General features: G+C 47.3%; 1 protein-coding gene across 13 annotated transcripts in view; it reads right to left on the bottom strand.

Moving 5' to 3' along the window:
- The window catches only part of Pcbp3 (poly(rC) binding protein 3), a 180,679-nt gene extending 170,439 nt beyond the window's left edge, over positions 1 to 10,240 (bottom strand). For all 13 annotated transcript variants that reach the window (XM_090350672.1, XM_090350707.1, XM_090350690.1 and 10 more), the window contains exon 1: positions 10,105 to 10,240. The gene's annotated coding sequence lies outside the window, so the exon portion shown is untranslated. The remainder of the gene's footprint in view (positions 1 to 10,104) is intronic.
- Between the last annotated feature and the right edge of the window lie 12,266 nt (positions 10,241 to 22,506).

Below are 22,506 nucleotides of genomic sequence, written 5' to 3'. Positions count from 1 at the left end.
AAGCACTCTAAAAGCTGATTTCTGAACTGTGTAGAAGGAAAGTTCTATTGCATTATCTAGATAAGTTAATAACCTCATAGAATTTCATGTTAACCACTAAAAGAAAAATTGATCATAACTTCTATTCTACTGGAGAAGGTGGAAAACTGAATGATTAAAAAAAAAGAAAACCCACAGTATAAGTTTAAAATATGTAAGAAAAGAAAAAAAACACAGAAATGCAAGACAAAAAAATACACATAGGACTGTGGATTTTAGACTAAAACATCAGTAAACATTTACTACAAATGAGCCTAGTGTTACAAAAAAGGACAAAAAAATGTAACATTACATCTTAAAAACCTGACATGTTCCTTACTTGTAAGAAAGATATCTAAAGTATAAGACCACTGTAAGGCTGAAAGCTAAATGATAAAAAAAAAGATATTTTGCAAATATCTAAGCTGGCTACATGAACAGCCAACATACTTCCCACACACCTCCCAACCACAGAAGCAGAGACACAACACTGGAGCCAAGCCTGGCTAATGGAAGACTCAGCTCATCAAGAAGACACAATTCAAAATGTGCATGCACCTAAAAATATGACCTAGAAAGATAAAAGAATTAAAACTGACAGAAGTACTAAGAGAAATAAGACAAATCCATAATCATAAGGAAACTGTAAATACCTTTTTGAGTATTACAATCAGTCTTAAACTAATTTAAGAAAACAGATATGAGTCATATGTTTAGCAACTTAGCTAAACAGACTATAGTGTACTTTGATCACATCTAGAAAATGGACAAGTTTCAAAGAAGTAAAAATCACTGCAAGTAAGATCTTTTGGCAAGTAATTATGCTAGAAAACAATAAGATCATCAGAAAATATGCATGTGTCTGGACTTTTTAAAGTACCTTTCTAAATTACATATGAAAATCAAGGGGAAAATTTTAACAAATTAACACATTAAACAATAATGGAAATAAAAATGTAACAGAAATTAGCACATTAAACAATAATGGAAATAAAAATGTAGGATGAAGTGTTATCTATCATGAAAAAGGTCATCTTAAGCGAACAGAGTAGAAAAAAGGGAAAGTCACAATTAGTAAATTAAACAATGTCTGGTTGGAACAAAACATGTATAAGAAAGGAAATTATAAGCTAATTTTACTCATAAATTTGAATGCAAAAATCTCAAATATCAGTCCTGGGATTTCAGCCATGCATTATAAGAATAAGTTGCCATGGCCAACTTAAGGTTTCTGCAGTTGTCACTGATGAGTGATAAAATCATCAAGACATTCTGATTTTGATGCTAATAAATATTTTACAAATTGTCTAAATAAACATCCATTACTTTAGGGTTAGGAGAACTATTTTAAAGAAAGATTTTATAACTAATGTAAGGTAATAAAAAGTAATAATAAAGAGGTCTCTTGCTAACATAGCCATTTTATCTGAGCAAGCCCACAACCCCCTCTGAGTCTGTGTCTAATTCATTGACTACAAAACAAAGAAAGGGTAGATAGAATAGAAATTTTACAAAGACAAGGAAGCAATAACCACTTACAATTTGTAAGCTTTTTCCCCAAACATTAAGGGAACGATCTCATTCGCAAAGGTTCTATAAATAGAATCCATATTGCACTTCAATGAATAATTTAAAAGCACTTTGCAAATGGTTAAGAAAACAGGAACCTAAATGCTCAAAAATCAATAGTCCTGTCCTATCCCAACCTGGTCAGTTACAGAAACAAGCATCTAAGTTTTATGTTATTTATTAGAAATGTTGGGAGCTGGATAGTTAAGCATCAAAAGGCTTATGAACATTTTTCATGATCTGACTTGATAGTTTTGCCTTTAGAAATGTAATCTTTAGAAGTAATAAGCAATATATGTGTGTGATGCTTTTAGAATATTTACCTAAGCATTATACTAAACATTTTAAAGCAGTCCAGTTTCACAAAGTGATTTGGTCAATTGGGATATCCACTGAAAGATTACACAACTACTCAAAATCATAATTGAGAAGAAAGCACTATGACAGATAGAAAAGCTCACCATTTAATAAAAAAATTGCTTTTAATTTATTTATTGTTAAGAATTGAACATAGAGCCTTATGAATACAAAACAGGCTACCACTGAGCTACAGCCCAAACCCAAAGTTTAAAAAAAAAAGTTCATAAAAATGTATTATTGCGGGGCCGGGAGTTTGGCCTAGTGGTTAAAGTGCTTACCTAGCATGCATGAAGACCCGTGTTCGATTCCTCGGTACTACATACATAGAAAAAAGCCAGAAGTGGTGCTGAGGCTCAAGTGGTAGAGCTCTAGCCTTGAGAAAGTCCAAGGACAGTGCTCAGGCCCTGAGCTCAAGCCCAGGACTGGCAAAAAAAAATGTATTATTCAATGCCATCTTTTGGATATGTATATTGTATATGTACAGAAAAAAATGAGTATTGTATGTGTACAGAAAAAAATGAGTATCTTTGTGAGGTAAGTCTTTAAATCATATTATCTTCTTTTTACTTCTGCTTCCTCCAGTTTTTCTACATGAGACATTGTATTACTTTGCTAAGTCACAAAACAGAATATCTCATTGTAGTTTTAATTGTTAATGTAAGTACTAATTAAGTTCAGTAATTCTAAATGCTATTTGTTATTTCTGTTATAGCAGGGAAGTGACATTCTGTCATCTTGTTAACGAGAGTGGGGAACCTTTTTCTGTCAAGAACCATTTTACATGTGCTGCTAGCTGCTGTTGGTGTTTACATTGCTAACAAAAAAAATCCTCAATTTATTGAATTTCAATTTCTGCCTGAAGTAGCTTTGACAAAGCCAGTTCAAATGATTTCTCAGGACTTATATGGCCTGCAGACAGGACTCTAAGGAGACAGGTTCTACCTGCAAGAGATTCTACAGAGTCATGAACATTGTGAGATGAGGACCATGGTGGACCTAATTTAATAGTTGTCCACAAAACCTAGCTTTCAGCACAGAGCCCAGGCAAAGGAGGGAAGCTTGTACTTGCAGCTGAAGACTTCTGATCAATTAACTCGTAAGCAAAACTACCCTGCTTTCTGCCTTGCAGACAGGACAATACTGTAGGAAGAAATGAAAGGAGATCTCGCTAAAGGTCAAATTTAACAGAGAACTGCAGTGTTGGGGTAGGACCTCTATCAGCCTTGAAGGGAGGCTAAGATTTGGACAAATGGTGAAGAAAGAGAAGGGGAGACTTTTCCTCTGAAATAGGAGCAGTGGGCAGGTAAGTGGATTCTGGAGAAAGTAAGAACAATGCTATGGGTGTCCTCCAAAGGTCCAAATGTAAAGGCTTGGTGTGCAGAGCAGTGGTATTAGAAGGGGCTGTGGGAGGTGGGATCTACTGGGAGGAGCTGGGTCCCCGACTTGCTGAAAACATGAGCACTTGAACTCGTACTCTTGCCATGATGTCCCACCCTCACCAGAGGCCCAAACCCAGGGGATTGCTTAATCTTTGGCTTGAACCTCTAGAACCAGAAGTGAAAATGAACCTCTTTACTTCATAAGTAGCTTCTACAAAATATTTTACCATAGTGATGCAATGCTAATTCAGACACATTGTTCACAACAAAAACAAATTACATATTGTCTTCATATGCACTTGCCAACTGGTCACTTGCTGACCAACAAGCAGACCTGAAAAGCCTATATATAACATCTAGAGAGCAACCCAGTCAGGTCGGAGCTCACTCAAAGCAAGATCAATTCCTTCCTGATGGATGAATATTGCTAATATTTACCAATGTTCAGTTTGCCCATATGAAAAATTCCACCTCTGAACCCACCTGGAACCAGCAGTGATATGTAAGCAGACAGACCATTGGCCTCTCCAAAGCAGGTAACTGCTTCTCCAAAATTCTCCATATTCTAAAGGGGAGCAACATGGAACATTTAAGAAGTAATTCTGTAGCTGAGTATAATGGCTCACTAGCTACTAGAAGGCTGTGAAGCTAGCCTGAGCAAAAAGTTCAGGAAATTTCCATCTCAACCAATAAAAATCTGGGTATGCAGCCAGGGGCCAGTGGCTCATGGCTGTAATCCTAGCTGCCCAGGAGACTGAGCTCTGAGATCACAGTTTGAAGGCCCCCCAGGCAGGTGCAGCCCATGAGACTCTTATCTCCAATAACCACAAAAAAACTGAAATGGACCTGTGGCTCAAAGTGGTAGAGTGCTAGCCTTGAGTCTGGACAGCATCCAGACCCAGAGTTCAAGCCCCACTACAAGAAGAAGAAGAAAAGAGAAGAAGAAAGGAGAAGAAAGAAAGCAGATGGAAAGAAGAAGGAAGAAGAAGAAAGAAGGGAAAAAGGGGCCGGAAGTTTGGCCTAGTGGTAGAGTGCTTGCCTAGCATGCACGAAAACCCGGGTTTGATTCCTTGGTACCACATACATATAAAAAAGCCAGAAATGGTGCTGAGGCTCAAGTGGTAGAGCTCTAACCTTGAGAAATTCCAAGGACAGTGCTCAGGCCCTGAGCTCAAGCCCACGACTGGCAATAAAAAAGAAGAAGAAGAAGAAGATATTTAACCTTTGTCAGTTTGAAAAAGACAAAAAAGGAAACAAAATTATCAAACTAAATTAGAAAAGCATTTGACAAAAATCAAAATATACTTATGGGGTTTGCTTCAATTCATTTTGTTTTCCTGAGACAGAATCTTACCCAGGACTAATCCTTCTGCCTCAGCCTTCTGAGTGGTGGGATCACAGGTGCCTGTCATTACACCCAGTTGATTTTTCTTAAACGATTCTATCACAATACTAGTAGATGAGATCACCCTTAAACTAATGAATCGACAAAACACCATCACAGAATTAAGCCTTTAATATGATTAAAGTGAAAAAATAGAAATTGGATAAGATTTTTCCTGCACTATTAGATTTTCTTTGTCTAATAGTCCAAGTAAAATAAATAAGACCAAAAATCAAAGATTTAAGGACCACAAAAAAAGAAACCAAGTTATCATTATGTACTCAGGGAGACAGGGTGCTGCATTCCACCATTCGGGACATTTGCAGATCAGTGGAAAGGGCAGTATTGGATAAGGGTAATGACACATGTGTACTGGCATGTGGAAAATTCTAAAATTGGATCTCGACTTCATACCCCATACAAAAATAAGTTCCAAGTAGAACATAAAGGCAAATGGTCTTTTTAAAAAAAGAAGACGATATTGTATGACCTGAAAGTAACATAAGATTTCATAAATAAGACTCTACACCACAAACCATAAGGAAATGATTGATAAAATTAAGCCATCTGTTCACCAAAACAGCATCTCTATCATAAGTTATAGGAGAGGAAACCCAAGAGGCCAAAAACAAAATGGGTAAAAATCCTCAAAGTCACAAGTAATCAAGGAAATACAAATTAAAACAGTGAGATATTTCATTCATGTTGACAACTAAAACACCAAAAGACACCAAGAATTAGAATGTGAAGAATCACACGGTTGGAAAGTAATTTGGCCACAACGACGCTGTGATTGTACAATCATAGTAGTGTGCACTGGCCCCTTCTCTTCCAGGTGGCCAGCACCAAGGAAAGGTCATCCAATGGAAGATGGAGGAAAGAGCAGCTGTCGGGGAAGGCTGGAAATGGGACTTAGGCCACATTAAGACAGCATCAGATGCTGTCATGCCCAGGAGGTGAGACTGGAGTTTAGAACCATACTTAGGGGAACTGAAGTCAATCTGGTTATGTAATCTCTTCCATAAACTTTCCAATGACTACTGCAAAGACCAGAGTCCCAACCTGCATGGGTCTGCTATTCTTGATACCAAGTTCCATAAACTTGTCTTAATATACCACCTTTAATTATCTTATAGTTTGGGAGGTCAATAGTCAGATGGGGGTCCGTCTAGGCAATGATCAGGGGCTAAATTCCTTTCTGGAGGATCTAGGGGAAAACCCATCTTCTTCCCTTTTCTAGGATCTGCCCACAGTCCGTGGCCAGTGACCTTCATCTTCAAAGTCGGCCACAGCAGCTAGAATGGTCATACACTCTTGTTCCCTTTTCCATCTTTAAGGAAACTTGTGATGAACTTGAGCCCACTCAGATAACTGATGGTCATCTCCCTATTTTATTTTAAATCAGCTGAGAAGAAATCTTCCTTTCACCTGTTGCCTTCCTTATGATATGGAGAGCCTTGGAAAATGATCCTTCTACTTACAACACAATCCCTTTCTACTCTCCCACCACATCCATACAGGATCCTAACACCTCCATCTTCATATCAATACACTCCAGTCCTCCAACCTTCTCGTCTTTGTTAATCAACTTATACCCATCTATGCCCAATTAATTCATTCTATAAGCTCAGAGCAAAGGGTCTCTCCTCTCTTAAACTCCCTGAGTCCCAGCCTAATGGACCATCCCTGCTCACCCACTCAGATGGCTTTCTGTGTATGTTACCACAACAATATCCATACAGTCCTTACTCAGTCTGAGCTGACAAGGCCTTCAATGACAAGAATTCAGTCTCACTTGCTGAGAGATTGTGGCTGCTCTTTGCTCTTTAGAGAGCAGACACTCAGAGTACCACTAAAGTTTGGCTGAAGTGAGAAGCTTCCCTGAGGTCCCCTCAACCAAAGACACACCACAAGTAACATGGTATGACAAGTGGGGTGAAAAAACTCACTCAGACAAGAAGAGAAAATAAATAAAATATTCCAACTATCCACTCAGCCTAGTGCACAATTTACTATCATGTGGAAGCATATCTGTACACAAATGACAACCATCACTATTTTTATTGCTAACCTGTGGGGCAAATCTAAAGTAACTGACAAAATTAACCTCAGGAGAAACACAGGATCTATCTAAAATGATTTACATTTCTCAAAATTGTACATGAGAGAGTAGCTGTTGCTTCAACACAATAGAAATAGGAATGCCTCCCAATTAACAAAACCCAGCATTCTCAGCCTCACTCCACCAAAGCCTGGGAGGTGGAAGAGTGATACAGCTTGCATTGTTTAGGAACAAACATTGTTTTAGGACCATTGCCACACACAGATACACATACATATTAAATACAAGCTTATTTTATTGAGGATAGTTATTTAAAAACAGAATCTCATTTAATTTCACTGTAAGTTACTTGATATTCATATTCTAGTAAAACCCCCACCTGGAGAGAAGAAAGATTAAACAAAAAAGAGGGGAGGGGGAAAAGAAAGCCATGCTGAGTCAGCACAATTGTCTAAAGAGATATCAGGCCTGGAATAACAGCTCACATCTGTAATCCATCTATTCAGGAAGCAATGACCCATCTTGACAAGAACCACAACTCAGGAGCCATGGGCAAAAGGATCATGGCCCTACAATGCTGTATCTAAAAATAACTAGAAATCAAAAGGCTGAAAATGTAGCTCAAGTGGCAGAGCAATTGCCTTGTATATTCAAGGCCTGAGTTCAAAGTCCAACCAATCAATCAATCAACAGTTTGATTTTAAAATTATATTCTCAGGGCTGGGAAGGTGGCCTAGTGGTAGAGTGCTTGCCTAGCATATATGAAGCCCTGGGATCTATTCCTCAGTACCACAAAAAGAGAAAAAGCTGGAAGTGGTGCTGTGGTGCTGTGGCTAAAGTGGTAGCTTGCTAGCCTTGAGAAAAAGAAGCTCAGGGACAGCGCCCAGGCTCTGAGTTCAAGCCCCAGGACTGGCAATAAATAAATAAATTTATGCTTTCATTCAAGTTCCACAGACCTTGGACCTGAGCACTGTCCCTAAGCTCTTCAGCTCAAGGCTATCGCCCTACCCCTTGAGCCCCAGCACCACTTCCTGGAGTTAATTTTAAAACATGCTCCAAGACCACTCTCCCACTGGAAAGGAAGTTTGAGAGGGGACAACAGGAGTCCAGGGTTCAGCACCACGGACAGTGGACCTGCAGGGCACGGAGCACTCCGAGCTGTTCGGAAATGCTTATGTTCCCATCACTAGCCGCCTTCACAAAGAAGATAGACAGCTTCCATCCACAAAAATCTGCTTCAGTGGTGCTTTTCCAATAAAGCCCTGGGATTTCCATGAAAACAGAAGAGACTGTGGCACATGGCTGAGTCCGGGAGTACTCCAGGGACTCCAACCTTGAGTGGTTGGATTGCTTCAAGGACCTCATGTCACCGAAGTGTTACAAATTCACAGCTGGATGTGCTGTCTGCTGTCCTCCAACCAAGGGGATGGGGCCGGGGAGGGGGGTTGGTGGGGAGGGAAAAAGGACACCTCCTTTCAAACAAGCAACCAGGCTGGTTGTGGTGGAGACAGAGACACGAAAGTTACCTGTTCAAGATTAGCCCGGCAACAAAGACCTTATCTGGGGGGGAAAAAAAAGAAGGAAGGAAGGAAGAAAAAAAGAAAGAAAGAAAGAAGGCACTCCTGTTCTTCCCTCACCCCCGCTAAATTTCACTATTAGTCAACGTGAGTGGAAATTCTCCTGGGTAGTGACAGATATCTGGGACTGTGACATTGCTAGGCCTAGTATCACCATTAGCCAACACTACTTGTAGGGGTGCCCATCTCCTCCACGACAAAAACCGAATTTATCAAACCAGAACTTTAAAAAAGTCTCACAATCCTGAATGTCCAACTTGTGCACTGAACGTGCGTAGTACAGCAACCTCCACACACTAGTGAAAACCACACACGTGGAAGGGTTCAGGGGTCGGTGACAGCACGGACAGCTGTCAGACGTACAGACTGAAAACCTCATCCAGTCTCCCGGGGGTCCCTCCAGACGGCACAGCTTTGCAGCCCTCCTCGCGGCGGGGACGTGTCTGGGATGCTCCGGAGACCGTGAATTAACGTGCTGGAGGAGCCTGGGAGTCTCCAGGGTGGCCCTTCTCAATGGCGCGCCTGCGCGGCGGAAGGAATGCCCCAGTCCAGTTCCAGAGGTGCTCGGGCCGTGCTCGAGGGCACAGCTGGCAGGCAGGGTCCGCCCGCCCCGTCCAGCCACCAAGGGTCTCGGCGAGGCCCGCGGCGGGCAGCCCCACGGCCCGAATGCAGAGCACGCAGGACTGCGTGTTTCTGACGCCGTGGAGGAGGGGGGGCCACTGGCCGTCCTCGGACCCGACTCCCAGGAACACAGGCCGGAGAATCCCACCCAGCTGAGGGAGCTCAGCGCCCGCGAAGCAGCACTTCCGAGCAGAGCAAGCGGGGCCCGAGAGAAGCCGGGCTCGCCGCCCCCCTCCCGCCCAACGCACAAACTACACTGGCCAAAAGCGCAAGTCGTCGTCGTCGTCGTCGCCGCCGCCGCCGCGGGACCCCGGCGCCAGCTCTGATTCTCAGGACGGACGGTGCAGAAAAGAGGAGCGAGGAGCGGAGACCCCGGGTCTGAGGCTGGAGGCCTGCGCCCTGCGCCCCGCCCGCCCTGCGCCTCCGACTCGCCCGCCCTGCGCCCCCTCCCCGCCCGCCCTGCGCCCCGCGCCCCCTCCCCGCCCCTGCCCTGCCCGCCCTGCCCGCGCCCCCGCGCCCCCTCCCCGCGCCCCCGCCCCGCGCTCCCTCCCCGCGCCCCCTCCCCGCCCGCCCGGCACAGCGCCCGCCGCGCGTGTCCCGGTGTCCCCAGACCTCTGCTCCGTCACCAGGCATCTGTGAGGTTTGGGGACCGGAGCCGCCCAAGTCCAGGCACGGAGATCCCAGCTGTTGAGCCCGGCCGCAGCCCGGCGGCTCCCGGTCCCGCAGACAACTTGCGGAGGTGGGGGTCCCGCGGCCGCTCCGCCCGCCCGCTCGGGCCCCGACGCCGCGCGCCGCGGCCCGGCCTCCACCCCGGCCCCGCCCGGGCCCGGCCGCGCCCAGCGCCCGACCCGCCCGCGCCCAGGACCCCGCGAGCCCCGCAGCCCCGCGCCGCCGCGCGCCCGGACGCGGGTCTTTCTCAGACCCCAGCTCGGCCCCGGGTCCTCGGCCACCGCCCGGGACCCCACCACCAGGACCCCGCTGCTCCCGGACACCCCGCTCCGACGAGGCCCTCCGGCGCTCCCCAACCCAGCGAAGCTGGCCGCCGCGGCCCCTCGCGGGCTCGGCCGCCAGGTCCGGTGTGCGAATCGCCCAGGGGCCTCGCTCCCACCCCTCCTCGCCGCCTCTCCCACTCACCTGTCCGGCCTACGGGCGGGTGGCGAGGAGCGGGTCGGCCGGGTGAGGTGGATGCTGAGGGCCGGGCGGGGCAGAGGCGGCGCCCGGGTGTCTCGCGGACCCTGAGGCGGCGAAGTGCGGTCGCCGCGTCTCTCCACCGAGGCGGCTGTGGAGGCTCCGAGCGCTCCCGCTGGAGCGCTGCGCGCGGCGAGGCCCCGCCCCCTCCGCGGCTCCGACCAATCGCGCCCGGCTCACCGTCCCTGGCCACGCCCCTGCCCGGGGGCAGGGTCGGCAAAAGCGGGCACCGCGGGCCAATTGAATGTCGTGACGGCAATCGACGCGACAAATCAGAGCCTGGGAGCTCGGGGGTAGAAAGCCAATAAGCAGCGAAGGACGAGGAGGCGGGGCCGTGGGAGACTAGGCTCCAGGGAGGCTGGCCACTGGCTGGGGCGGGGCTCCGAGGAGGCGGGGCTCTGAGGAGGCGGGGCTCCGAGGAGGCTGGCCACTGGCTGGGGCGGGGCCCCGAGGAGGCGGGGCTCCGAGGAGGCGGGGCTCCGAGGAGGCTGGCCACTGGCCGGGGCGGGGCCGTGGGAGGGTGGGGTCCTGGAAGGCGGGGCTCCAGAGCGGCGGGGCGGGACCCGGGTAGGGAGGAGCCCTAGACAGGTGGGAAGCGGAGCGGAGGGATCCGTGGGCGTGGCAGTGTGAGGTAGGAACAGAGCCACCCTACGGGGTGAGGGAAGGAGGGGAGGAGCACGGCTTGAAGACCCAGGGCAGGGGGCGGGGCTCCAGGGCACAGGTGGGCAGGCCAGGGGCGGCGGCAGGGGACGCGAGGTGGCCCTGCAGCCCCACGACCCCCGGCGCCGCTCCCCGAGCCCGGGGCCCTGGGCTCGCGGCGCCCCGGCTCTCCACCCCAGCCCGAAGCGGACGGGAGGACGGCCACCAAGCCCCCCGCTGGCTTTCTCCAAAAACCTGGATGTCCAGCTCGCTTGCCTTCGTCATCCTCCGTGCACCTCTCCTGGGCTACCTCTCCTTGCTTTGCTTGGTTTCTGTTGCCATCGTCTCATCTGTGACTGCGGCCTGTTCGCACGGACTTGTGGGGGGAGGAAAGGGGCCAGGTCACATCACCAACGGAGTGGCAGCACCTGCTGGGGGTCCCCAGACTTTGTGTTCCACTCAGGTGGCTTCCTTAGGGGAAGGGCCTGGCAGACATCTCCAAGGCTGTGGGGTCGTCAGATCGGGCCTGAGGAACAGGGCCCTGAGATCCGGCTTTGTCTTCCACAGGCAGCCCCAAAGGTGTGCCTAACAGTGTTTCCCCCAAATGGGGCAGGAGACATTTCCCAGAGGTATCTGTGGGAAGCTGAGTGGCTTCTCTGTTAAACCTACTCCTCTGCGAATAAGACGGCCTAGATTCAAGTGAAGCTGACAAAACTGCCGTCCATCTCTGAAACCTGAGATACCTCAATGACCCCCAATGGTTCACTTCAGTACCATAATCCAATGACAGTAATGATGCACCTTAGAGGTAGAGAAGCCTATGTGACACTTCCCAGCTCCCAGGCAAGGTGAGAGGGTCTCTGAAAGCATCTCCTTCTGTCACAGCACCTCAAAGGTGTAACTTCTGTGGAGACCTGAGAACCCTCAGGTCTCTATAGGCCTAGGGTCTTATCACAGTCCCTTAAGGCCCGTGAGACTAATGTCCCTAGATTTCACAGGGGAAAGTGCTAGACTCCACATGAAAGGCAAACAGCATTCAACAGTCAGGTGGGTTAGGAGATGGGCAATCTCACTTGCTACAAGTGCCACCTGTGAAATTCAAAAACAACCTTTAAAGAAGGAAGGGTTGAGTGGAGTAAGGAGATGCCAGCCCCGCAGCTGAGTTCAGCTCAAGTCAGTCCCAAGTCTTAGCAAAGCAGATGTGGGCAGGACTGTATCTCTACTTGGAGGCGATGGGGCAGGATTCTAGCGGCGACCATGTGCTCTGGGAGGTCTACTGTGCCCTAGAGGGTGAGCAGGGAAGGGAGGCCTGGAGGTGGCAACTCCACTGGCCTGAGAGACACTGAGGGCCAGGACTCTACTGGGAGGTAAACCCTTCTGTAAGATTTGGCCCAGAGGCAGAGTCTGAATCAAATTCTCAAGGGTTCACAACATTGTGACTCTTAGCTGCTTCAACTCAGAGGGCAAAGGGACTGGAGGGACCTTAAGGGCAAAACTCTGAAGGCTGGAGCTGAGGAGGGGCTCTGGGAGGACGCCTTCCAGCTCCTAGATTACAGGCTGCCAGCCTCCTCCGGCTCCGCCTCTCTGCTAGCCTGTGGCCTCTCAGCTGGCTGCATCTGCTCCTGGAATACACACTTAGTCATTAGGAGAGTAATAATAGTATTTTCAGGGCAGCTTGTTGGACCCTAACAACTTTCAATTATTTCTAGTTCCTGCCAGCCCTGCAAAGAAAAAGAAAGGGGGAAAAAGCAGTTCCTCTCTCAGCCCCGCCCTTGACACGCAAGACAATCCTGGTGTGTTCAGATGTCATGGATTCTCAGCCGATCCCTGAGGGCCGAGGGCAGGCACCTTGCCACTCCAGGCTGCGGCAGTTAGGGCTCCATCAACCCCCTATGCGAAGATCCTGCCATGTCTATCCCTGTGCGTCCTGCCTTCCATTACCACCGGCAGAGCACAGGCCGCACCAAAGCCTTCCAGGAGGAGGGCACCCAGGGGCTTGCACTGATAAATAACTCCATGTGTCTTGTGGAGGGTTTGGAGTGGGAAGGGAAGGAGCCTTATCATTATCATCTGCTTGGAATGATGTCAAACCAGGCCCTAGGAAGTCTCTAAGCGCACCCCCCCCAACTATTACACACAACCCTGCACCAGAGAGCTGGAAGGCGGCTGCATTCCTGCAGGCTGGGACATCTGGAGGGGTAGGGGGATTGGAGCCTTCTTTACTACACATTAGACGGCTAAAAGTGCTGGGAGAATAGTTGCGCACAGCAGGCAGGCAGGGTGGTAATTAATGTCAAGTCCTCTGAGATATATGGCCTTCCTTACCCTGCCCCCAACCCCGGCAGCTCCCTCTCCCAGTCTCCTCTGTAAGCCTGAGACTAGGCTGGCCACAGGGGAATCCGTCTTCAGCTGGCCTCCACCTCTGTGTAGTGAGACCTTCCCTAGAAGCCCTTCTCAGGACCACAGCTCTAGCAGGCACCTAGCTGCTGTTCCCAGTACTGCCCCTGCCCTCAGGCACAAGCATCGCCAGAAAAGCTACCTGGAGTGGGCTTGCTGGGCTTAGGAGCGCCAGAGTGTTAGAGTGAGAACTAAAGAGAAAGAAGGCAAACCCCCTACTGGGTGCCTTAGTTAAGAAAACAGAGAAAACACAAAGCACAAGGCTCAGAACTAGTTCTCTCCTTGACATCAGGATCATAATATGGCAAATGCATCTAACCTAACTTACCTGGTTCAGGTTGGGTTTGGTGGTGCATTTGGTGGTGCCTTGTGCCACCCTGTCCCCCACTGTCCCACCTAATGGGCTACTCACCAGCAGTCACAGTACCGTGCCACCCATGGCCCCATGGTCCTGGGAGGGGATGGACTCACACACTCAGACAGCAGAGCTGCACTGAGCAAGGGCCCCCTGGAGTGAGGGCAGGAATGACGAGGACAGGCCATGGACTCCCGGAGGCCATGCACCCTTTCCACTTGGAGCTGGCCAGGTGGCCTGCTGCGAAACCCAGAGCCTCCCAAACCTCTCCCAGGCCACATTGTGCATGTCCTCAGGCTTCAGCATCCACACCGTGCCCAGGCCACCCTTCCCAACGCCTCCTAGACTGCTAGAAACTGGCAGTACCGGGCCAGGCCCAGCACTTGCTCTGCTCCCGGCAGGTGGCTCCTAAGTGGGAAGAATGGACCCATATTTGCTCTCCTGACTAGATCTCAATAACTTGGGTTCAAACCATGAACAAAACCCCACAGAACAAAATATCCTGGAGGTGAAAAGGGATTCCAGTGGTAACCAGCCAAGAAGGGCCTCGGGTGGGTTCCACCATTACCCCCCCATGGTCAGTTGACAATGGCCCTGGCCCTGCACTTACTCGGTTTTGCCCAGTCGACTAGGGCTGCTGAACACAGACTTTCATCCCTCCCACCAAAAAGCAAGTGAGTCACAGGCTCACCTAGAAGTGGCACCTCTAAACTCAGATCTCTCTGGCCTTGGAGTCCCATCACTGCCAGTAGAGAAAGAGACAGACAGGGACGGAAAGACAGGGAGACGGAGATAAATGGTAGAAATGATGAGAGGTAGATGCTATAGATAGGTGAGGGACTTGGTGAAATGTAGGAGATAGATGATAGATCGATGGTAGATAGGGAGATAGAAAGAGAAGGAAACAAAAGACAAAAGGCAATAGCTAAAAACATGGAAACAAGATTGTTGTTCTTAATGTACCATGTTATTTCTCTTTTCTTTTTTGCCCTTAGGGTTCATCTCATATTGTTACTGTATCTGACTTTGTTACCTAGCATATTGTATACACATTTATTTGTTTATTTGAAATAAAACAGGGAAGAAGGGGAAACAAGATGATTGGGAGGGGTAGGAGGAGGGAAATGGGGACAAAAACATGAGAAGAGGTATCAGTGTGTGAGAAGCAATGCACCTACTACCTGATGAATGTAACTATACCCCCTCTATATATTACCCCCAAATAAAAAACAAAACAAAAATTTAAAAACCTCAAATTGTACTGGTGGTACCTGATTCATGCAACTGCAACCCGTATGTATATCAACTATACAAAATTTTAAAAAATGAAAGTGACAAAAAAAAAAAGACAAAAGGCAGAGAGCAGAGAGAACAGAGTTCTCAAAGCAGGGACCATTTTCATTCTCCCTCTGGGAGGAGCTTGCTCTGCTCTGCAGTCAGAACAGTTCCTCTGGCTTACACCAAGTTTCTCATGTTCTGTGTAAACAGAGTAAAAGCCACATCTGCATGCAGGTTACACAGCACTGAAGAGCATGCATGGGTCACCTGAACTTTTATTTTGGGAAGACTTTTAGCACAGTGCAGCCAAAGCCCCTCCCCCTGGTACCATTAAGACTCTAAAATTAGAACAACTCTTGGGTCTAGTTGTGAGCTTCCACCCTTCCAAACATGCCTCTGGGATGAAGAGAGTGGAAGAGGAGCTGAAGACTTCGAAATCCCGGGGACAGGCAGGCAGAGGGGAGAGATCTTCATGCCTACATGCTGTTAGGGTTTTAGAACTGACTTTTACATTCAATTGCTTCTTGTTTTAAATTAGTCACCTTAAACTCCCATTGTCATAATCATCCCTAGTACATGATTTAAACACATAAGACTGTTAGAATATTTCTTTTATAATAAAAAGAGGTTGGCAGCCCTGGAAAACAGTGTGACGATTCCTTAAAAGACTAAACTTAGAACTCCCCTATGACCCAGCAATCCCACTTCTGGGCATTTACCCAAATGTCCAGAAACAAGGCCATACTAAACCTACCAGCACAGCCATGTTCACTGCAGCATTATTTACCATAGCTAAGATATGAAACCAGCCCAGATGAATGGATCAAGAAGATGTGGTATAAAAACACAATGGAATTCCATGCTTCCATAAAAAAGAATGATATTTAGTATGCCCTTGTTTCTGGATGGTTGGGTAAATGCCAAGTAGTGGAATTGCACAACAATGTTCATTGCAGCACTATTCACCATAGCAAAGATATGGCACCAACCTAGATGTCCCTCAGTTGATGAGTGGATCAACAAGTTGTGGTATTTGTACACAATGGAATTCTATGCTGCTGTCAGAAAGAATGACATCGCCCCATTTGTTAGGAAATGGAAAGACTTCAAAAAAATCATATTAAGTGAAGTAAGCCAGACTCAAAGGAACTTAGGCTCAATGGTTTCCCTCATTTGTCATAATCAGTAGAAACCTTGGGCTCTACTAGCAGAGATCTGCAATAGAGCAAAATCTTGATACATAAGGCCATATAATGTGAAGCTAATTGAAAGGACCTCCAGGATAGTGAAACAAAAGCCATATAATGAATGATTATTGTCCTTAATGTACTATGATGTCTCTCATCTCCTTTGCTGTCCCTTGGTTATCTCATATTGTTATAGTATCTCACTTTGTTATCTGATATATTGAATTTATTTGTATTTGGTTATTTGAAATTGGATAGGGAAGGGGGGAAAACCAAGACGGGTGGGGGGTGCGGGGGGGAGGGTAATGGGTACCAAGACATGTGAAAGGGTATCAATGTATGTGAATTAATGCACCTTCTATCTGGCAAATATCATGTAACCCTTTTACTAATTACAATTTTAAAAAATGTGAAAAAAAGAATGATATTGCCCCCATTCCTATGGAAATGGAAAGACTTAGGGGAAAGAATCATATTAAGTGAAGTAAGCCAGACCCAAAGAAACATAGGCTCCATGGTTTCCCTAATTCATAATCATTAGTACATGTCTAGGATTTTCCTAGCAGAGAATCACAGTGCTCAAAAGCCATGTACATATGGCCATACAGGCTAAGCGAAATGAACTCCAGGATATGGAAACAAGAGGCTTGCCTTTGTGACTGTTGTTCTTAATGTACTGTGTGACGTTATTTCCTTTCTCTTTTTTCCCCTCATGGTTTATTTCACGTTGTTACTGTATCTGACTTTGGTACCTCGTATACTGTATATACCTTAATTTGTTTATTTAAAATAGGGAAGGGAAGGGTAAAAACAAGATGATTGGGAAGGGACGGGGAAGGAAAGTGGAACAAAACCATGGGAAGGTATATTAATGTTCAAGAAGTAATGTACCCACTACCTGATGAATGTAACTGAAACCCCTCCTCTATACATCACCCTGACAATAAAATACAATTTTAAAAAGTACTAGGAAAAAAAGGGGGTTTGGCAGGAAAAGGTTACCCAGCCATCACCGGCTCCTTGGAGTCCCACCCAAGGCATTTATCGATCATCCCACCTTTCTGCTTTATTGGACTGTGCAGTGAGTACATGCTCTTTTAGTCTCTTTTGCCAAAAAGAACCTCTGGTTTAAGGTAAAACTCAAAGAATGTAAATGATGTTTAGTACATTATCAAAATGTAAGTTAAATGGGGAGGGGACCAAAACTCTACTCTAGGAGTCCGGAAACTGCCTTTGGCTCTCCAGAGTTTGCCTGTGCTGCTCTGTCCAGATTGCCATTCCCACAAACACTGCGCTGGACTTGGCCGGTCCACACCCTCGTGGGACCTTGTTTCCAGTGAGCGAGGCGATGTCTAACACCACACAGGTGCAATGTGGAGGTGTGAGGGGTGGGGGAGCTGTGGTCAGGGAGCCCATCCTCTGATTCCGCTTGCTTCCCCACTCAGTTGCTGGAGCTACACAGACAAGTCCTGAGGCTGAGCAATTGCCTTGCACAGAAACTGGGCTAAGAATAAAGGACATTAATAATACAATTGTGGCTAAATAGGTGAAAGATGAGAGAGAGAGCGGGGGGAGAAGAAAAAGTAAGGGAGGAAGGAAGAGATGGAGGGAGGGAAGGAAGGAGGAAATTTTTGCCCGAGTGGAAAATAACTAAGGAGTCAACACCAGCGTTGTCCAGGGAGGGATCTGGGAGGAGCTCTCGGGAAGGAGGAGCAGCGGGCCTGTAGTTCTGAGGGTTGTGTCAGGTGGGAGGGCATTTCAGTGGCATGACAGATCTGGCCCTGGGCCAGCCCTGACTGAAGAGGCCTCCATGTCAGGCCAAGACCCTAAAGGGCGGCCCCGTCCATCTAATGACTAGATTGATGCTATCCACTTTTCTCAGAAACTGGCAAGGAAGTTTTCCATCTGTCTAGTGATCTAGATGGGAAAACAAAGGCTCCAGAGGAATAGAAAGCCTGGAGAGTGTGTCATGTGATGATGGTAAAAGTATAATTTCTTCTCTCTTGGTGTGTGGATCTCAGCTAAGGAATTAAAATAAAAAAATGTTTAATGTGATTAGAGTCTCTGGGAAGAAGACATGCTTTTCCTGTAAGGACGTTTCTGCAAGCCGAAGGATGAGCTCATAATGAATGTATTCAGTCCCCACAAGGGAAAGAGAACATCAGAAAGCAGACAGGCAGACGGAGCAACAGAGCTGGCCCCAAGAACCAGAAAAAAAAATCAAAGCATGAAAACAATAGCAAAAGAGAAGGTAACATGAATAATTTTAAAGAAGCAAATAGTTTGGAAACTCCAGATATGAAAAATCCAATACAGAAATAAAAAAGAAGCTAAAAATAGATCAATGGAAAGAAAAATCAACAAACTAAAATATAATGATGAAAATATCCAGAAATTAAAATCATATTTAAGATAGTGGTAGAGTCCTTGCCTAGCATGCAGAAAGTCCTGAGTTTAATACCAACAAAAATAAACACAGACTACAAAGAGAAGAAAACAGAATGAGATTCCAACACAGGTGATGTATTAGTCTGTTCCTGCTACTGTAATTAAGTATCTAAGAGTAGGAAACTAAGCAGCTGGAATTTACTGGTCATGGTTTTAGAGGCTGGAAATTCACAATCAACATGCCAGCAGATTCTGTCTTTGTTTCCAAGATGACATCTTGTTGCTAACAACAAGATCTTCTGCATGGCGGAAGATGGAAGGGCATCTCATTGGTTTTTTCTAAAGGCACCAGTCCCATTCGTATCAACTGACCCTTTACCACTAGCCCTCGAAGTCTCCACCTTCCAATGTTACCTTAGGTCCTAACACCTAAACCTAGGGATAACATATATTCAAAACAGAGCAGGCAGCAAGAGAAGAATGAGGAGACAATGGTCAAAGGTATAATGACTCAGGATTTTTCAGATTAAAAAAATACTAGTTTTCTCAGGTTGACACAACAAATCAAAACAGACTTGTGAATAATGACCACTTTCATAGTCCTAGATGTTGAAGTCCAAGGTCAAGACCTGATCCTTTTGAGGCTTCTTTCATTAGCCTCAAGGAATCCATGCATTTTTTTTCTGTCCCTATCTGGTTCTGTGTGTGTGTGTGTGTCCTGGCCTCCTCGTTTTATAAGGACACCCGTCATGTTGAATTAGGGCTCACTCCTACAACCTCACTTTAAATTAATTCGCTTTTTAAGGGCCTTGTCCCCACACAGTCACACTTTGAGGTTCTGCAGTTGGGATGTCAACACAGGAATTGGGAAGGCAGATAAGGGACAGAATTCAGCTCATAACTGAAAATAACTGAAAGTTGAGAAAAACCAGACTTTTGTTCAGACTTGGGCAAACAAAAGCAGAATCTCAAAATAGTAGGGAAATGTTAAAAAAAAATCTAGAGAGAAAAAGTGGGTGCTTAAATGAGCCACGGTGGGATCAGTAGAGACGCAGCAGTGCCCACGGCAGCTCTTGCCATGCGCTGCTCGTACATGGAAGGCTGAGGACGGGGGCATCATAGCACCAGGATAGCCCCGCACAACATCCTCAGATCCCTCGTCACTCCATTGCCGAGTGCAGCGGCTGATGCGCTGGAGAATGTGGTTGAGCTGCAGGGGAGATGTGGTTCCAGAGGCAGCTGTGTGCCGAGTGTTGTAATAATCTTGGATCATGACAGAGCAGACCGTGACGACCCTAGAGTGGGGTGAGAGCCAGAGTGCACACCACAGCCGTGTGAGGACACACAGGTGGGGAGCTCTCATGCCAGGAAGAGACCTCTGCCAGGAGCCCCACAGCAGAGTGCAGACCCACACGGTCTCCAGGCTACTCACCCACCAGGGAGTGTGGTGTGAGCAGACTTCCCTGCTCTGGAGAGACTGTGCACGCTCGCCCCGACTCCCCCCACTCACTCTCTGGGCCACCGTTCCACCCCTGGGAAGGACCCCGCACCACTCATCTTTGTCCCACTGAGCACTACCCTTCTGTGAAGTGTCTCAATCCCTCTCCTTCTCTCCCTACCCTCTGTCACTCCCCTTCGGCCCCCTGTAGGCCAGCCATAGCTGTGAGAGGCCTGGGAAGGTGACTGAGTCTGCCCTGGAGAAACAGGCTTTTGACACGATCTTCAGAAGGTCAGCAAGAAATCCCAAGTCCAGGGACCAGGGCTAGGACTCACAGGGGAAGAACCCGGGACAGCCTCTTATCCTATAGAAGAGGCCTCACAGAGACCTCCACGTGACTGGGTCAAGTGCGTGTGCTGGATGCTTTAAGACTTACAGACTCCTAATTCTGCCCTAATGAGCTTTTGCTCCCACCAAATAGAGAAGTGATGTCAGAAAACATACCCACAGCACACTGAGTCCACAGAAACACACAACCACACGGTACATGGAGTACACACATGCGCGCACGTGTGTGCACACACACACACACATACACACCCAAGTATACACACAAACACAACCACACAGCACGCCAAATACATGGGCACACACAACCCCACGGCACATGGAGTATATACACAAACACAACCACACAGCACATGGCATATACGTGCACACACAACCCCACAGCCCACAAACAGTGGACCAGCACTCCCCGGGGTCATCGGGACGTCAGAGGATAAGAGAGGAACCACCTTAGCAAGCCTGCCAGTGTGGGCCTGTCTGTAGTTCTGGGGATGACACCCAGGGCTTGTGGCCCACTGGACACGTGCTCTTTCACCTGACCCTCACCCTCAGCCTTTTCGTTCGTGTGTTTTCAGGCAGGATCTTGGTAACTTTGTCCTGTGGGTTGGCCTGCCCTGTGGTCCTCCTGAGGCCTCAGCCTCCTGAGCAGCTGGGATTAGAGCTGTGCGTTATCACGCTAGGCTCTGCTGGCACTTTTAACACAATCCTGCACTCTCAGCAGCTTGAGCATCCAACGCCATCAGCACTTTTATCAAAAAGCAAAGATCTTACATAATCTGTCTCTTCTAGGTAAGAATGTCGTTTTTAACACTCTGTGAAAAATATCTGCCCTGAGAAGAAGCAGGAAACATGAGCAGCTCCTGACATCAGCATGGGAAGCTGTTTGTACTGCCGTGAGATCTTGTTGCCAAGCCGGGCTAAATTCATCATCTATAATAACTCTCATATCTGCTCATTTTGAAAATATGAAAACATTTTTCCAATCTGTGAGGAAAAGGTCTTAAATCAAGTTTTCAGTGAGTTTTAAACACATTTGTTAAAAAAAAATGCTAGATCAGTCCTGTCCAGAGAGTGGCTAGCATAGTGACGCGTTAGGGAAGATGAAAATTTGCCAGCTAAATGTCACCGACAGCCTTTGCATAATTGATGGATGACTGAGTAAAGAATACCATGCTTTGGCAAGTGCAGCCAACAACCCGCTTTTTAACATTTGAATCCTCATTTTCCTGAGGTGTTCTTTTTAGTTCTGACAGCAGCTATTGGAACAACTGTCTCAGACAAGACCCTTAAAATCTCAAGTTTCACAATGTACTAAACTGAAGTCTTTAAAATAATAGAGCATATTCATTCACACTAAAGAGTATTAAAATTGTTTATGTAGGCTGGTAATAATGTTAAATTGGGTGCCCAAACTAATCTTCTGTTTTGCTTTGTTTGTAGTGCCGGGGACCGAACTCAAGACAGTGTGCTTGCTAGACAGGCATTCCACCACTTAAGCCATGCCTCCAACCCCAGTTTCAAGGTAGGGTCTCCATGCATGCCCAGGCCAGTGGGCTGGGTTGTCTCCGGCCTGTACTCCCTGGGTCCCTGGAGGGCAGGTGCACACAATTGTGTGCACCGTGATGCCCCAGAAGCTGGGACCACACGTACTCACTACCGCCAGTTGACACCGAGTCTCTAGAATTTCCTTTTGCTGAGGCTGGCTCCCAAAGGCCATTCTGCAATTGCTACCTTCTGACTAGCTAGGAACATAGGTTGATTGCAGGCCATGGCAGGGTGACGCCCTGACCCAGAGGCCTAGCTAGAAAAGACAGCTATGCTGCACCTTCTCTTAGGGTCCCTGAAGTTCAGGAGCCATCTGAAATGGTGAATGTATGTGGTGAGCCTAGAGGGACTATGTGGAGAGGCAGCTGGCAGCTCTCCTCTTGGCCCAGACCAGAGCCACTTGCCTGGGCCCAGCCAATCTCAAGCCTGAAACAAACCAGAGTAGAAACAGCATCGGAGTGACATGAGACAGCACTGGGGAGCTGAAACAAAGCTTTGCTCATAAATGAACTTTAAAAATACTGCCTTTCGGCCAGGTTCATGCTTGTCATGCTAGCTACTCAGGAAGCCGAGATCTGAGGATCGTGGGTCAAAGCCAGCCTGGGCACTCTTATCTCCAATTAATCACTAGGAAACCAGAAGTGGTGCTGTGGTTCAAGGGATAGGGCTGTAGCCTTGAGCACAATGTCCAGGTCCAGAGTTCAAGTCCCATGACCGACAAGAAAGAGTAAAAATAAAACAAAAAACAATGTGTCTTGCTGACGAAATACATG

The sequence above is a fragment of the Megascapheus bottae genome, chromosome 1, assembly GCF_031878675.1.
Source record: "Megascapheus bottae isolate mThoBot1 chromosome 1, mThoBot2.hap1, whole genome shotgun sequence".
In the NCBI taxonomy this organism is placed as follows: Eukaryota; Metazoa; Chordata; class Mammalia; order Rodentia; family Geomyidae; genus Megascapheus; species Megascapheus bottae.
This window is presented reverse-complemented; position numbering and strand designations above follow the sequence as displayed.